Source organism: Arachis stenosperma, chromosome 2, assembly GCF_014773155.1.
Source record: "Arachis stenosperma cultivar V10309 chromosome 2, arast.V10309.gnm1.PFL2, whole genome shotgun sequence".
NCBI classification, from domain to species: Eukaryota; Viridiplantae; Streptophyta; class Magnoliopsida; order Fabales; family Fabaceae; genus Arachis; species Arachis stenosperma.
In genome coordinates this window covers 32,045,285-32,063,594 of record NC_080378.1, presented here as the reverse complement: position 1 = coordinate 32,063,594, position 18,310 = coordinate 32,045,285, and the positions used below count along the sequence as shown (strand labels likewise).

General features: G+C 37.0%; 1 pseudogene; it reads right to left on the bottom strand.

Moving 5' to 3' along the window:
* Nucleotides 1-13,584: 13,584 nt before the first annotated feature.
* Nucleotides 13,585-14,654, bottom strand: LOC130962775 (26S proteasome non-ATPase regulatory subunit 4 homolog; annotated as a pseudogene).
* Between the last annotated feature and the right edge of the window lie 3,656 nt (nt 14,655-18,310).

The following is an 18,310-nucleotide window of genomic DNA, read 5'->3' as shown; positions in this document are numbered from 1 at the left end:
TATTTCCTTGGGCCCTCCTATCCATTGATGCTCAAAGCCTTTGATCCTTTTTTTTACCCTTGCCTTTTGGTTTTAAGGGCTATTGGCTTTTTCTGCTTGCTTTTTCTTTTTCTTTCTATTTTTTTCGCCACTTTTTTTTTCGCAAGCTTTGTTCTTCACTGTGATTGATGTTGACAGCAAAGACTGTGATTGATATTGACAGAGGAGAATTGATCATTCAAGTGAATGAAGAATCCTTTGTGTTTAAGGCTCAAGGATATCCCTCTGTAACCATGGAGAGGAAGCATGAAGAGCTTCTCTCAAAACAGAGTCAAACAGAGCCCCCACAGTCAAACTCTAAGCTTGGTGTTGAACCCCCACATTCAAACTCTAAGTTTGGTGTTTGGAGGTTCCAACATTGCTCTGAGTATCTGTGAGGCTCCATGAAAGACCACTGTCAAGCTACTGACATTAAAGAAGCGCTTGTTGGGAGGCAACCCAATGTTATATTTATCTATTTTCCATTGTTATTTTATGTCTTTTATAGGTTGATGATCATGGGAAGTTGATGGTGTTTTTGTGGAAAAACGAATTTCCAACACACATATCCAACCGGCAAGTATACCGGGTCGCATCAAGTAGTAATAACTCACTTAGAGTGAGGTCGATCCCACAGGGATTGATGGATCAAGCAATTTTAGTGGGTGATTAGTTTAGTCAAGCTAACATTGAAGGGATTTTGGATGAAATGTAGCCAACGGAATTATAAATGACAAGAAATTTAAAGTTGCAGAAAGTAAAATTGCATAAAACTTAAATAACAAGAAAGTAAAATTGCAAGAATCTTAAATGACAAGAAATGTAAATTGCATTAAATGTAAAGGGGAGTGGGTGCTGGAAATTAAAGGAAAGCAATAAGCAACACTTAGAATATTTGCAGAATGATTAAATTGCATGAAAATTAAAAGGACTTGGGTGCTGGGAATTAAAATTCAACAAGAGAATGTAAGGAGCAATCAAGCAGAAAAGTAAAAGATGAAATAAGTGCAGCAGATTTAAACAGAAATGGAAAATTGCTTGAAGAAGCAATACAGAATGTAACTCAGCTTGATTTTGAAATTTAAAGAGACAAGATCTCAGGGAATCAATGAGACTAGAAAACAAGTCTAGATCTCAATCCCTTCCTTGATTCAACAGCAAACAGATTGAAGAAGAAATAGAGATGGAAGCAGTAAAGAGAGCCTTGATTTAAATCAAAATTCCTTGAATTATGCATAAGAACAAAGCATGGATTTTCAGATCAAAGATTGGAATAGAATTCCTCCAACCTCAATCCAAAAATTTCAAAACAAAAATGAAAACTAAGAGAGAGAACTCTCAATTCCTAATTCTCCCTAGTGGAACTAGCCTTTTTTTTTTTTAATCGAGCTCCCCTTTGAAATGAGAATGATGCCCTTTATATAGGCTTTACAAAATAAAATGAAAATAAAATGAAATTGAAATTAAAAACAAATTCACAAAAATGAAATTCCTACTCTAGCTTCTCTGTGTGCCTTTGAGTCATGTTGAGTGGGCTTTGCTTGCTTTGGATTTGAGGAGAAATAGGTCTTGGATGGCCTTGGTTCAATTGGTGAAGAATTGAGTTCAAAGGGAATTTTAATTAAATTTTGGCCCATGGGTGTTGCTCCCAGGAGGCTGCCCTGCCCTTGTGGAGGGCAGGGCAGAAAATGGTGCGTGTTGGTGCTTGTGTGCGCTTGGTGTGTGAGGATGCTGCCCTGCCCTTGTGGAGGGCAGGGCAATGTTGTCATGGTGCGTGCCATGCTTCCCTGGGCCGTGTCAAAGTGATGCGCGCAAGCTCCCTTGTGTGTAGCGCTCCCCACTTCCCCTTAGGTGCTTGGTTCGAAACCCATGGGTGGCACTTGGAGTTGATTTTTCTTGGATTTTCTTCAAGAAGAGCACGACATTGCCCTGCCCTCCAAGAGGGCAGAGCAGAAATTTAAACGCTACTTTGCTTTGGAGTGAGGCTCCAGCTTCGAGCCTTGGTGGAAGCACATTGGTTTATTTTCGCTTATTTTTGGCCCTTAAAGATGCCTTTCGTTCCTGCCTCAATTGTACGCCAAATATGGATTGCTATATATCGTTGGAAAGCTCTGAATGTCAGCTTTCCAACGCAACTGGAAGCACATCAATTGGACGTCTGTAGCTCAAGTTATAGCCCTTTGAAGGAGGCATGGTCATGCTGTGAGCGCCCAGATTTTACCTTAGCGAAAATTCTTGCTTCCAACCTCACTTTGCATCACGATTCTGCCCTGCCCTTGGCAAGAGCAGGGCAGTGTGTGCTGTTTGCCTATTCTTCATAAATTTGGTCATGGGCCACGCTTTTAAAAGCGTGGCCTAAGCCTCCAAAGTGTGCTCCAACTTCAAAGTGTGTCCCAAAGCTCTTTTTTTCTCCTTTTTTTGTGCTTCTTTGCTTCTTTTTCTTCTTATTTCCTACAAGGTTTATAAAATTAAAATATCAAGGAAATATATCATTTAAGTACAAAAGCATTTAATATTTAAGCACAAATCATCAATTTCTTGTATGAAAAAGCATAGAAAAATAGGTATATGATGACATGTCATCAGAAGTCACAAAATCAATTGAAAAAGCAAAAACAACATGAAAAACAGAAAGAAAAACAGCACACCCTGGAGGAAAATTTGCTGGCGTTTAAACGCCAGTGAAGATAGCAAAATGGGCGTTTAACGCCCAGTCTGGCACCATTCTGGGCGTTTAACGCCAGAAAGGGGCACCAGACTGGCGTTTAACACCAGGAATGGGCAAGAAGCTGGCGTTAAACACCAGAAATGGGCACCAGCCCGGCGTTTAACGCCAGGATTGGCAGAAAGGGCATTTTTGCACGCCACTTGGTGCAGGGATGAGCTATCCTTGACACCTTAGGATCTTGGACCCCACAGGATTCCCACCTACCCCACCACTCTCTCTCTTCTTCACCCATTCACCAATCACCTCAATACTTCTTCCCCAAAAACCCCTCACCTATCAAATCCCACCATTCTCTTCACCACTCATATCCATCCTTCATAAAACCCTACCTACCTTACCATTCAAATTCAAACCACTTTCCCTCCCAAAATCACCCACACATGACTGAACCATACACCCCCTCTCCACTCCTATATAAACCCATCTTCACTCCTTCATTTTCACACAACCTAAACACTACTTCTCCCCCTTGCCCGAAACACAAAGCCCCCCTCCATCTCCTCTATTTCTTCTTCTTCTACTCTCTTCTTTCTTCTTTTGCTCGAGGACGAGCAAACCTTCTAAGTTTGGTGTGGTAAAAGCATTGCTTTTTGTTTCTCCATAACCATTTATGGCATCTAAGGCCGGAGAAACCTCTAGAAAGCGGAAAGGGAAGGCAAAAGCTTCCACCTCCGAGTCATGGGAAATGGAGAGATTCATTTCAAGGGTGCATCAAGACCACTTCTATGAAGTTGTGGCCATGAAGAAGGTAATCCCTGAGGTCCCTTTCAAACTCAAAAAGAGTGAATATCCGGAGATCCGACATGAGATCCAAAGAAGAGGTTGGGAAGTTCTTACCAACCCCATTCAACAAGTCGGAATCTTAATGGTTCAAGAGTTCTATGCCAATGCATGGATCACCAAGAACCATGATCAAAGTGTGAACCCGAACCCAAAGAATTGGCTTACAATGGTTCGGGGGAAATGCTTAGATTTTAGTCCGGAAAATGTAAGGTTGGCATTCAACTTGCCCATGATGCAAGGAGATGAACACCCCTACATTAGAAGGGTCAACTTTGATCAAAGGTTGGACCAAGTCCTCATAGACATTTGTGAAGAGGGCGCTCAATGGAAGAGAGATTCAAGAGGAAAGCCGGTTCAACTGAGAAGGCATGACCTCAAGCCCGTGGCTAGGGGATGGTTGGAGTTTATCCAACGCTTAATCATTCCCACTAGCAACCGATCCAAATTTACTATAGACCGGGCTATCATGATTCATAGCATCATGGTTGGAGAGGAAGTAGAAGTTCATGAGGTTATATCCCAAGAACTCTATAAGGTGGCGGACAAGTCCTCTACCTTGGCAAGGTTAGCCTTCCCTCATCTCATTTGTCACCTCTGTAATTCAGTTAGAATTAACATAGAGGGAGACATCCTCATTGATGAGGACAAGCCCATCACTAAGAAAAGGATAGAGCAAGCAAGAGATCCCACTCATGGACATGAGGAAATTCCTCATCATGAAATCCCTGAGATACCTCAAGGGATGCACTTTCCTCCACAAAATTATTGGGAGCAAATCAACACCTCCCTAGGAGAATTGAGTTCCAACATAGGACAACTAAGGGTGGAGCACCAAGAACATTCCATTCTCCTCCATGAAATTAGAGAAGATCAAAGAATCATGAGAGAGGAGCAACAAAGGCAAGGAAGAGACATTGAGGAGCTCAAGCACTCCATAAGATCTTCAAGAGGAAGAACAAGCCGCCATCACTAAGGTGGACCCGTTCTTTAATCTCCTTGTTCTTTATTTTTCTGTTTTACGAAAATTATGCTTTATGTTTTATTTATGTTTGTGTCTTATGATCATTAGTGTCTTAGTGTCTATGCCTTAAAGTTATGAATGTCCTATGAATCCATCACCTTTCTTAAATGAAAAATGTTCTTAATTAAAAAAGAGAAGAATTGCATGAATTTTGAATTTTATAACAGATTAATTATTTTGATGTGGTGGCAATACTTTGACTTCTGAATATATGCTTGAACAGTGCATATGTCTTTTGAATTTGTTGTTCATGAATGTTGACTCTTGAAAGAATGATGAAAAAAGGAGACATGTTACTGAGGATCTGAAAAATCATAAAAATGATTCTTGAAGCAAGAAAAAAGCAGTGAATACAAAAAAAAAAGAGAGAGAGAAAGTAAGCAGAAAAAGCCAACAGCCCTTTAAACCAAAAGGCAAGGGTAAAAATAAAGTCGTGATCCAAGGCAAAAAAAGAGTGTGCTTAAGAACCCTGGACACCTCTAATTGGGGACTCTAGCAAAGCTGAGTCACAATCTGAAAAGGTTCACCTAGTTATGTGTCTGTGGCATGTATGTATCCAGTGGTAATACTGGAAGACAGAGTGCTTTGGGCCACGGCCAAGACTCATAAAGTAGCTGTGTTCAAGAATCATCATACTTAACTAGGAGAATTAATAACACTATCTGGATTCTGAGTTGCTATAGAAGTCAATCATTCTGAATTTCAAAGGATAGAGTGAGATGCCAAAACTGTTCAGAGGCAAAAAGCTAAAAGCCCCGCTCATCTTATTAATACTGATCTTCATAGATGTTTTTGGAATTCATTGCATATTCTCTTCTTTTTATCTTATTTGATTTTCAGTTGCTTGGGGACAAGCAACAATTTAAGTTTGGTGTTGTGATGAGCGGATAATTTATACGCTTTTTGGCATTGTTTTTAGTATGTTTTTAGTATGTTTTAGTTAATTTTTACTATATTTTTATTAGTTTTTAGTTAAAATTCACTTTTCCGGACTTTACTATGAGTTTGTGTGTTTTTCTGTAATTTCAGGTATTTTCTGGCTGAAATTGAGGGACCTGAGCAAAAATCTGATTCAGAGGCTGAAAAGGACTGCAGATGCTGTTGGATTCTGACCTCCCTGCACTCGAAGTGGATTTTCTGGAGCTATAGAAGCCCAATTGGCGCGCTCTCAATTGCGTTGGAAAGTAGACATCCTGGGCTTTCCAGCAATGTTTAATAGTCCATACTTTGCTCGAGATTTGATGGCCCAAACAGGCATTCCAAGTCAGCTCAAGAATTCTGGCGTTTAACGCCGGAACTGGCACAAGAATGGGAGTTAAACGCCCAAACTGGCACAAAAGCTGGCGTTTAACTCCAAGAAAAGTCTCTACACATGAAAGCTTCAATGCTCAGCCCAAGCACACACCAAGTGGACCCGGAAGTGGATTTTTATGTCATTTACTCATCTTTGTAAACCCTAAGCTACTAGTTCTCTACAAATAGGACCTTTTGCTATTGTATTTTTTATCTTTGATCAGTCTTATGCTATCTTAGATCATGTTTTGGGGGCTGGCCTCACGGCCATGCCTAGACCTTGTTCTTATGTATTTTCAATGGTGGAGTTTCTACACACCATAGATTAAGGTGTGGAGCTCTGCTGTACCTCGAGTATTAATGCAATTACTATTGTTCTTCTATTCAATTCAGCTTATTCTTGTTCTAAGATATTCATTCGCACCCAAGAACATGATGAATGTGATGATTATGTGACGCTCATCATCATTCTCACTTATGAACGCGTGCCTGACAACCACTTCCGTTCTACAAGCAAACAAGGATTGAATGTTTATCTCTTGGATTCCTTAATCAGAATCTTCGTGGTATAAGCTAGAATTGATGGCGGCATTCAAGAGAATCCAGAAGGTCTAAACTTTGTCTGTGGTATTCTGAGTAGGATTCAAGGATTGAATGACTGTGACGAGCTTCAAACTCGCGATTGTGGGGCGTTAGTGACAGACGCAAAAGAATCACTGGATTCTATTCCAACATGATCGAGAACCGACAGCTGAATAGCCGTGCTGTGACAGAGCGCGTTGAACATTTTTACTGAGAGGACGGGACTGTAACCATTGACAACGGTGATGCCCAACATACAGCTTGCCATGGAAAGGAGTAAGAAGGATTGGATGAAGACAGTAGGAAAGCAGAGAGACGGAAGGGACAGAGCATCTCCATACGCTTATCTGAAATTCTCACCAATGAATTACATAAGTATCTCTATCTTTATTTTATGTTTTATTCATCTTTTAGTCATTAATCCTCCATAACCATTTGAATTCGCCTGACTGAGATTTACAAGATGACCATAGCTTGCTTCACACCAACAATCTCCGTGGGATCGACCCTTATTCGCGTAAGGTTTATTACTTGGACGACCCAGTACACTTGCTGGTTAGTTGTGCGAAGTTGTGATAAAGATTTGAGATTGCAATTGAGCATACCATGTTGATGGCGCCATTGATGATCACAATTTTGTGCACCAAGGTATCTCAGGGATCTCTTGATTTGCAGTCAAATGTTCTATCACTGAGCTATAGACCATTTAGATGAATCTCTCCATCTCCTATGACTCAGAGGTGGAAGCTTTTTCTTCCCTTTCCTCTTTCTAGATGTTTCTCTGTCCTTAGGTGCCATCAATGGTTATGGAAAAACAAAAAGCTATGCTTTTACCACACCAAACTTAAAATATTGCTCGCCCTCGAGCAAAAGAAGAAAGAATGGAAGAAGATATGGAGGGGAGGAGAGGGAGAGGTGTGCATGTTTCGGCCATATGGGTGGGATTGGGTGGGGAAGAGATTGATGGATGTGAGTGGTGAAGGGGTGATGGGGAAGAGAGATTGAGGTGATTGGTGAAGAAGAGAGAAGGTGAGTTGAGGTGGGTGGAGATCTTGTGGGGTCCACAGATCCTGAGGTGATCCTGTGGGGTCCACAGATCCTGGGGTGTCAAGGATTTACATCCCTGCACCAATTAGGCATGTAAAATGCCTTTCCATGTAATTCTGGCGTTTAAACGCCGAAGTGATGCATGTTCTGGGCGTTCAACGCCCATGTGCAGCATGTTTCTGGCATTGAACGCCAATTCCATACTTGTTACTGGCGTTCAGCGCCAGCTTTCCTCAGGGCATATTCCTGGCGTTCAAACGCCAGGATGTTGCTTGTTTCTGGCGTTCAGCGCCAGATCCATGCTCTGTTCTGGCGTTGAATGCCAGCCATATGCTCCTTACTGGCGTTTAAACGCCAGTAAGTCCTTCCTCTAGGGTGTGATTTTTCTTTTGCTGTTTTTGATTCTGTTTTTAATTTTAATATTTTTTTCGTGACTCCACATGATCATGAACCTAATAAAACATAAAAGAACAATGAAAATAAAATAAAATTAGATAAATAAAAATTGGGTTGCCTCCCAATAAGCGCTTTTTTAATGTCAATAGCTTGACAGTGGGCTCTCATGGAGCCACACAGGTGATCAGGTCAATGTTGTATAATCCCAACACCAAACTTAGAGTTTGGTTGTGGGGATTGAACACCAAACTTAGAGTTTGGTTGTGGCCTCTCAACACCAAACTTAGAGTTTGATTGTGGGGGCTCTGTTTGACTCTGTACTGAGAGAAGCTCTGCATGCTTACTCTCCCTTGTTATAGAAGGATAGCCGTGTGCCTTAAACACAAGGTAGTCCCCATTCAATTGAAGGATTAATTCTCCTCTGTTAACATCTATCACAGCTTCTGTTGTGGCTAGGAAAGGTCTTCCAAGGATGATGCATTCATCCTCCTCCTTCCTAGTGTTTAAGATTATGAAATCAACAGGAATGTAAAGGCCTTTAACCTTTACCAACACGTCTTCTACTAATCCATAAGCTTGTCTTACTGACTTGTCTGCCAATTGTAATGAGAATAAGGCAGGCTGTACCTCAATGATCCCAGCTTCTCCATTATAGAGAGTGGCATAAGATTTATGCATGACCCTAGGTCACACAGAGCTTTTTCAAAGGTCATGGTGCCTATGGTACATGGTATTAAGAATTTCCCAGGATCTTGTTTGAGGTAAAGTTTGCTGAACCCATGTATCAAGCTCACTAATGAGCAAGGGAGGTTCACCTTCCCAAGTCTCATTACCAAATAACTTGGCATTCAGCTTCATGATAGCTCCTAAATATTGAGTAACTTGATCTCCAGTTACATATTCATCCTCTTCAGAGGAAGAATAGTCTTCAGAGCTCATGAATGGCAGAAGGAGGTTTAATGGAATCTCTATGGTCTCTGTATGAGCCTCAGATTCCTTTAGGTCCTCAATAGGGGACTCCTTCTTGCTCAGAGGACGTCCCAGGAGGTCTTTCTCACTTGGATTTTCGTCCTTTCCTCCCTCTCTGCATTCGGCCATATTGACTATATCAATGGCCTTGCACTCTCTCTTTGGATTCTCTTCTGTATTGCTTGGGAGAGTACTAGGAGGAGTTTCAGTTACTTTCTTACTGAGCTGGCCCACTTGTGCCTCCAAATTTCTGATGGAGGACCTTGTTTCACTCATGAAACTTAAAGTGTCCTTAGACAGATCAGAGACTATATTTGCTAAATTAGAGGATCTCTGCTCAGAATTCTCTATCTGTTGCTGAGAAGATGATGGAAAAGGCTTGTTATTGCTAAACCTGTTTCTTCCACCATTATTAAAGCCTTGTTGAGGCTTTTGTTGATCATTCCATGAGAAATTTGGATGATTTCTCCATAATGAATTATAGGTGTTTCCATAAGGTTCACCCATGTAATTTACCGCTGCCATTGCAGGGTTCTTAGGATCATAAGCTTTTTCTTCAGAAGATGCCTCTTTAGTACTGTTGGATGCATTTTGTCATCCATTCAGACTTTGAGAAATCATGTTGACTTGCTGAGTCAACACTTTGTTCTGAGCCAATATGGCATTCAGAGCATCAATTTCAAGAACTCCCTTCCTCTGAGGCATCCCATTATTCACGGAATTCCTCTCAGAAGTGTACATGAACTGGTTATTTGTAACCATGTCAATGAGTTCTTGAGCTTCTGCAGGCATTTTCTTTAGATGAATAGATCCACCTACAGAATAGTCTAGTGACATCTTGGAGAACTCAGATATACCATAATAGAATATATCTAATATGGTCCACTCTGAAAATATGTCAGAAGGACACTTTTTGGTCATCTGCTTGTATCTTTCCCAAGCTTCATAGAGAGATTCACCATCTTTTTGCTTGAAGGTATGAACATCCACTCTAAGCTTGCTTAGCTTTTGAGGAGGAAAGAATTTATCCAAGAAGGCCGTGACCAGCTTATCTCAGGAGTCCAGGCTATCTTTAGGTTGTGAGTCCAACCATGTTCTAGCTCTGTCTCTTATAGCAAAAGGGAAAAGCATGAGCTTGTAGACTTCAGGATCTACTCCATTAGTCTTAACAGTCTCACTGATCTACAAGAACTCAGTTAAAAACTGATAGGGATCTTCTGATGGAAGTCCATGGAACTTGCAGTTCTGTTGCATTAGAGCAACTAGTTGAGGTTTCAGCTCAAAATTGTTTGCTCCAATGGCAGGGATTGAGATGCTTCTTCCATCAAACTTGGAAGTAGGTGTAGTATAGTCACCAAGCATCCTCCTTGCATTATTGTTGTTGGGTTCGGCTGCCATATCCTTTTCTTGTTCAAAAATTTCAGTAAGGTTGTCTCTGGATTGTTGTATTTTAGCTTCTCTCAGTTTCCTCTTTAGAGTCCTTTCAGGTTCAGGATCAGCTTCAACAAGAATGCCTTTTTCCTTGTTCCTGCTCATATGAAAAAGAAGAGAACAGAAAAGGAAGAGGAATCCTCTATGTCACAGTATAGAGATTCCTTTATGTTAGTAGAAGAAGAAAGGAATAGAAGAAAGAAAAGAGTTAAGAATCCAAACACAAGGGGGAAGATAGGTTCGAATTCTTGAGATGAAGAGAAGTGTTAGTAAATAAATAAATAAATAAAAGAAGATGAGAGGGAGAGAATTTTGAAAATTAATTTTGAAAAAGGGTTAGTGATTTTCGAAAATTAAGAGAAGAATTAAAATTAAAATTAAAATTTGAAACAATTAGTTAATTAAGAAAGTTTTGAAAAAGAGGGAGGAATTTTCGAAAATTAGAGAGGAGGAAGTAGTTAAGTGGTTTTGAAAAAGATAAGAAATTTAAAACAAATAAAGTCAATTAGTTAGTTGAAAAAGATTTAAAAATCAATTTTAAAAAGATAAGAAGTTAGAAAAGATATTTTGAAATTGATTTTGAAAAAGATATGATTTGAAAAAAAGATATTTTTAAAAGATATGATTGAAAATGATATTTTGAAAAAGATTTAATTTTTAAAATTTAAAATTGATTACTTGACTAACAAGAAACTAAAAGATATGATTCTAGAATTTAAAGATTGAACCTTTCTTAACAAGAAAGTAACAAACTTCAAATTTTTGAATCAATCACATTAATTGTTAGTAAAGTTTTCGAAATTTTGAAATAAAGATAATGAAAGATTTTGAAAAATATTTTCAAATTTTTGAAAATCATAAAAGAAAAATGAAAAAGATTTGATTTTTGAAAAAGATTTTGAAAAGATAGGATTTTTAAAATTGAAAATTTGACTTGACTTATAAGAAATAGTTAAGTTTTAAAAATTTTTGACTAAGTCAAATCAAATTTTTCAAAATTTATGAGAAAAAAAGGAAAAGATATTTTTTTGATTTTTGAATTTTTAATGATGAGAGAGAAAAACACAAAAATGACTCATAACATGAAAGTTATGAATCAAAACACTTAATGCATGGAAGAACACTATGAATGTCAAGATGAACACCAAGAACACTTTGAAGATCAAGATGAACATCAAGACTTATTTTTGAAAATTTTTCAAGAAAAGAAAAACATGCAAGACACCAAACTTAGAAGTCTTTAATGCTTAGACACTATGAATGTAAAAATGCATATGAAATACAACAAAAGACATAAAACAAGAAAACATGAAGATCAAACAAGAAGACTTTATCAAGAACAACTTGAAGATCATGAACACATGCATGAATTTTCGAAAAATGCAAAAAATTTGAAAACATGCAATTGACACCAAACTTAAAAATTGACTCAAGACTCAAACAAGCAACACAAAATATTTTTGAATTTTATGATTTTCTAAAATTATTTTTTCAAAAATTATTTTTAGAGAAACAAAAACAAATAAAAAATTTTTTTGAAAGGTTTTTTTTGAAAAATTTTTGAAAAGAAAATTACCTAATCTGAGCAACAAGATGAACCGCCAGTTATCCAAACTCGAACAATCCCCGGCAACAGCACCAAAAACTTGGTGCATGAAATTGTGATCAACAATGGCTCTAATGACTTGGTGCTCTCAAACGTGAATAACACTTTGTAACAACTCCGCACAACTAACCAGCAAGTGCACTGGGTCGTCCAAGTAATAAACATTACGTGAGTAAGGGTCGATCCCACAGAGATTGTTGGTATGAAACAAGCTATGGTCATCTTGTGAATCTCAGTTAGGCGGATAATAAATGGTTATGTATTTTTCGAAAGTAATAATGAATAAGGCATAAAACAAGGATAGAAATACTTATGTAAATCATTGGTGAGAATTTCAGATAAGTGTATGGAGATGCTTGTCCCTTCTGAATCTCTGCTTTCCTACTGCTTTCACCCAATCCTTCTTACTCCTTTCCATGGCAAGCTGTATGTAGGGCATCACCGTTGTCAATGGCTACATCCCATCCTCTCAGTGAAAATGGTCCAAATACTCTGTCACAGCACGGCTAATCATCTGTCGGTTCTCGATCATGTCGGAATAGAATCCATTAATTTTTTTGCGTTTGTCATCACGCCCAACAATCGCGAGTTTGAAACTCGTCACATCCATTCAATCCCTGAATCCTACAAGCTTTAGACTTTTTGGATCCTCAAGAGTGGCCGCCAAAGGGTTCTAGCTTATACCACGAAGATTCTGGTTAGGGAATCTAAGAGATACTCGCTCGTTCTAAGGTAGAATGGAAGTGGTTGTCAATCACACGTTCATAGGTGAGAATGATGATGAGTGTCACGGATCATCACATTCATCATGTTGAAGTGCAAAGAATATCTTAGAGTAAGAATAAGCCGAATTAAATGGAAAACTGTAGTACTTTGCATTAAAACTCGAGGTACAACAGAGCTCCACACCGTAATCTATGGTGTGTAGAAACTCCACCGTTGAAAATACATAAGTGATCAAGGTTCAGGCATGGCCGAATGGCCAGCCCTCAAAGTCTAAGAATTAAACGTCCTTAGATGGATGCTAAGATAAAAGACGAAACCAAGATGTCTAATACAATAGTAAAATGTCCTATTTATACTAGACTAGCTACTAAGGTTTACAGAAATAAGTAATTAATGCAGAAATCCACTTCTGGGGCCCACTTGGTGTGTGCTTGGGATGATCTTGAGGTTTACACGTGCAGAGGCTTCTCTTAGAGTTAAATGCCAAGTTGTAACGTGTTTTTGGCATTTAACTCTGGTTTATGACGTGTTTCTGGCGTTTGACTCCAAAATGCAGTATGGAACTGGCGTTGAATGCCAGTTTACGACGTCGAATAAAGTATGAACTATTATATATTGCTAGAAAGCTCTAGATGTCTACTTTCTAACACCGTTGAGAGCGTGCCATTTGGAGTTATGTAGCTCTAGAAAATCCATTTCGAGAGCAGGGAGGTCAGAATCCAAAAATATCAGCAGTCCTTTTGTCAGCCTGAATCAGATTTTTGCTCAGGTCCCTCAATTTCAGCCAGAAAATACCTAAAATCACAGAAAAACACACAAACTCATAGTAAAGTCTAGAAATGTGAATTTTGCATGAAAACTAATGAAAACATCCCTAAAAGTAGCTAGATCCTACTAGAAACTACCTAAAAACAATGCCAAAAAGTGTATAAATTATCCGCTCATCACATGCTCAATCATTGTTGCATCTTGTGAGCTGGCTTGCTACTCACCACCCTTCTCTTGTTTAGAAGCTTCTTCTGCAGCTTTTTTTGCAGCTGCTTCCTGCCTGGCTCTCTCGTTCCATTGAAACTCTTAAAGTAAGAGCAAGCTCGGGGTCCAAGTTTGGATCCACACCGAACTTAAATCCAGATACACCACCAGCTGCAGCTGCTGCTGCAGCAACTGCAAATCCACTTCCACCTTCACCATCGCCAGTAAAAATAGGTATGCTACCACAAAACAAGGTTACAAAATTTACTTCTCAATAGGGAAAGCGAAATTGTTATTGGACTACAGGAAAGAATTAAAAAAGAGTCAGAGCAACAATGAATCTTCTAACACATACAAAAAAAAGGATGACAGAATAAGTATGACAGATATTTCACGAGAGCCATCTAAAGCATGCCATTTCTGCTACTTGGGTATGGCAAAGAAAAAATATGAAGGACGAGCCAAACTCCAAACAGAATTGGAAGAAAATAGAACAGAATTGGATAGAGTCCGAGCAGATAATAATTAAATTCCTTAACTCATATGTATATCAAAGAAGTCCTGGATCAAATGGGAATCCTTATTAAAAAGTAAGAAACAGAAATCAAATAAGATGAGTTGAATTCACAAACATTATAAGCACATCAGAAAGAGCATTTGTACCAGCTAGAACATGAACAATGTGGCTGGTATCATTATTGTTCATAGCTGCAAGGAGTGCTTCCAGCTTCTCTGTCTTCCCCTCATCTTCCTCACCAAAATTGACAATGTCAAGTGCAACACTATTCTTTTTTAACTTTCTTCCAATCATCTCCAATACTTTCTTCATGAAATCTAACCTCCAAGCGAAAGGAACGAAAAGAACAAAAGTAGTTCTGCATAAATATCATCAATCACCATTTTCAAATCGTAGAACAAGAACAACGAAAGGAATGAAACGCTGAATGAACTAACCTCCAAGCGAAGAGAAACGGAGTGCTTTAGTTTTGATTAATTAGCAGATTAAAATCCTAACCTCCAAGGGACGATGACGAAGGGAGCAGATGCGACGAGAGCGGCGGCGGAGGGGGCTCGTGCGACATGAGCGGTGGCAGCAGTAGCAAAAGATGCTCGTGCGATGGATAGAAAAAGTAGCTCGTTGACGGAGAGAGGGAGAAGCTTGTTAGATTTGTGTGGATTGTGAATGGAGCTGTCGGCTCTGAGTTCAAGAGAAATGTCAAAAGGAGGACGGTAACACCTCCGGCAAGGAGAGCGGAGGAGCACAGCTTTATGTTGCAAATTAAGAAAGAGAGAGGAAGAAACTCGTGCGATGGAGCTCTCACTTGTGTGGGGTGTGGCCGTGTGGAACTGTGGATGGAGCTCAAGAAGATAGAGTTGAGTTAGGATTATCTGAATGTTTCTGACGAAAAATTTTAAATTACAGACGAATTTTTCGTCTGTAATAATTTAATAAAAAGCGGCGTTTTGTCTATTTAATTACAGACGGATTTTCCGTATGTAATCATTTTTTATGGAAAAAAATTGATTTTTCCAATGGAATTATCGCCGGATTTTTTTTCGTCTGTAATTTATGCTAAGTTATTTTGTTTTTCGACAAAAAATCCCTCTGAAATTCCCTCTGTATTTCAGTGGGATAAAATCCAATGGAAATATCCGTCTGTAATAACTAGTTTTCTAATAGTGGAAGTTCTCATCATTGAAATCGCCTGGGTGCTACTGCGGATGGTGAAATTGTTGATTCCTTTTCTCGAAACTTATATTATTATTATCTTAAATTTTGGTTGATGTTTTGATAGACAGTTTCCAGTATTTGTTATATCATGATATTTTTCTTCAATTCTAAAAATGAGTATTTTATTGAAGAAAAATATTTTTCTTCAGTTTTATGTTTATATCAAATTAAATGTAAAAGTATATTAAAGATTATTAGTGATACTAAACTTTATTTGATAATAATTTGTTAGAGTAAGGTCAAAATTAATATTGTAATGGGAATAACTAACCATTATTGTTAACAATGAATAAATTTGTCCGTTCTTCACACAAATGAGTATAAAAATATAAGACGCCAGGAAGTTGGGTTTTGTTGCGAAATTATGATTATTAGTGATACTAAACTTTATTTGATAATAATTTGTTAGAGTAAGGTCAAAATTAATATTGTAATGGGAATAACAAACCATTATTGTAAATAATGAATAAATTCGTCCGTTCTTCACACAAATGAGTATAAAAATATAAGATGCTGGCAAGTTGGGTTTTGGAGCGAAACTAAAAAATTTCCCTCAACTGTGAGTTGAACCCGGAAGTACTCATCATTGAATTCGGCTGGGTGCTACTGCGGATGGTGAAATTGTTGAGTTCTTTTATCGAAATTTATATTATTATTATCTTAAATTTTGGTTGATGTTTTGATAGACAAGTTCTAGTATTTGTTATATCATGATATTTTTCTTCAATTCTATAAATGAGTATTTTATTGAAGTAAAATATTTTTCTTCAGTTTTAGGTTTATATCAAATTAAATGTAAAAGTATATTAAAAATTATTAGTGATACTAAACTTTATATGATAATAATTTGTTAGAGTAAGGTCAAAATTAATATTGTAATGGGAATAACAAACCATTATTGTTTAATAATGAATAAATTCGCCCGTTCTTCACACAAATGAGTATAAAATATAAGACGCTAGCAAGTGGGGTTTTGGTGCGAAACTAAAAAATTTCCCAAAACCGTGAGTTGAACCCGGAATTTCCATCATTGAATTCGACTGGGTGCTACTGCGGATGGTGAAATTGTTTAGTTCTTTTATCAAAATTTATATTATTATTATCTTAAATTTTGGTTGATGTTTTGATAGACAAGTTCCAGTATTTGTTATATCATGATATTTTTCTTCAATTCTAAAAATGAGTATTTTATTGAAGTAAAATATTTTTCTTCAGTTTTATGTTTATATGAAATTAAATGTAAAAGTATATTAAACATTATTAGTGATACTAAACCTTATTTGATAATAATTTGTTAGAGTAAGGTCAAAATTAATATTGTAATGGGAATAACTAACCATTACTGTTAACAATGAATAAATTCATCCGTTCTTCACACAAATGAGTATAAAAATATAAGACGACAGGAAGTTGGATTTTGGTGTGAAATTAATAATTTTTCGCAGCCGGGAGTCGAATGCGGAAGTTCTCATCATTGAAATCGCCTGGATGCTACTGTGGATGGTGAAATTGTTGATTGCTTTTCTCGAAACTTATATTATTATTATCTTAAATTTTGGTTGATGTTTTGATAGACAAGTTCTAGTATTTGTTATATCATGATATTTTTCTTCAATTCTAAAAATGAGTATTTTATTGAAGTAAAATATTTTTCTTAAGTTTTAGGTTTATATCAAATTAAATGTAAATGTATATTAAAGATTATTAGTGATACTAAACTTTATTTGATAATAATTTGTTAGAGTAAGGTCAAAATTAATATTTTAATGGGAATAACTAACTATTATTGTTAACAATGAATAAATTTGTCCGTTCTTCACACAAATGAGTATAAAATATAAGACGCCAGGAAGTTGGGTTTTGTTGCGAAACTATGATTATTAGTGATACTAAACTTTATTTGATAATAATTTCTTAGAGTAAGGTCAAAATTAATATTGTAATGGGAATAACAAACCATTATTGTTAATAATGAATAAATTCGTCCGTTCTTCACACAAATGAGTATAAAAATATAAGACGCTAGCAAGTTGGGTTTTGGTGCGAAACTAAAAAATTTCCCAAAACCGTGAGTTGAACCCGGAAGTTTTCATCATTGAATTCGGCTGGGTGCTACTGCGGATAGTGAAATTGTTGTGTTCTTTTATCGAAATTTATATTATTAATATCTTAAATTTTGGTTGATGTTTTGATAGACAAGTTCCAGTATTTGTTATATCATGATATTTTTCTTCAATTCTAAAAATGAGTATTTTATTAGAGTAAAATATTTTTCTTCAGTTTTATGTTTATATCAAATTAAATGTAAAAGTATATTAAACATTATTAGTGATACTAAACCTTATTTGATAATAATTTGTTAGAGTAAGGTCAAAATTAATATTGTAATGGGAATAACTAACCATTACTGTTAACAATGAATAAATTCGTCCGTTCTTCACACAAATGAGTATAAAAATATAAGATGACAGGAAGTTGGATTTTGGTGTGAAATTAAAAATTTTCCACAGCCGGGAGTCGAATGCGGAAGTTCTCATCATTGAAATCGCCTGGGTGCTACTGTGGATGGTGAAATTGTTGATTGCTTTTCTCGAAACTTATATTATTTTTATCTTAAATTTTGGTTGATGTTTTGATATACAAGTTCTAGTATTTGTTATATCATGATATTTTTCTTCAATTCTAAAAATGAATATTTTATTGAAGTAAAATATTTTTCTTCAGTTTTTGGTTTATATCAAATTAAATGTAAATGTATATTAAAGATTATTAGTGATACTAAACTTTATTTGATAATAATTTGTTAGAGTAAGGTCAAAATTAATATTGTAATGGGAATAAGTAATCATTATTGTTAATAATGAATAAATTCGTCTGTTCTTCACACAAATGAGTATCAAAATATAAGACGTTAGGAAATTGGGTTTTGGTGCGAAACTAAAAAATTTCCTGCAACCGGGAGTTGAACCCGGAATTCTCATCAATGAATTCGCCTGGGTGCTATTG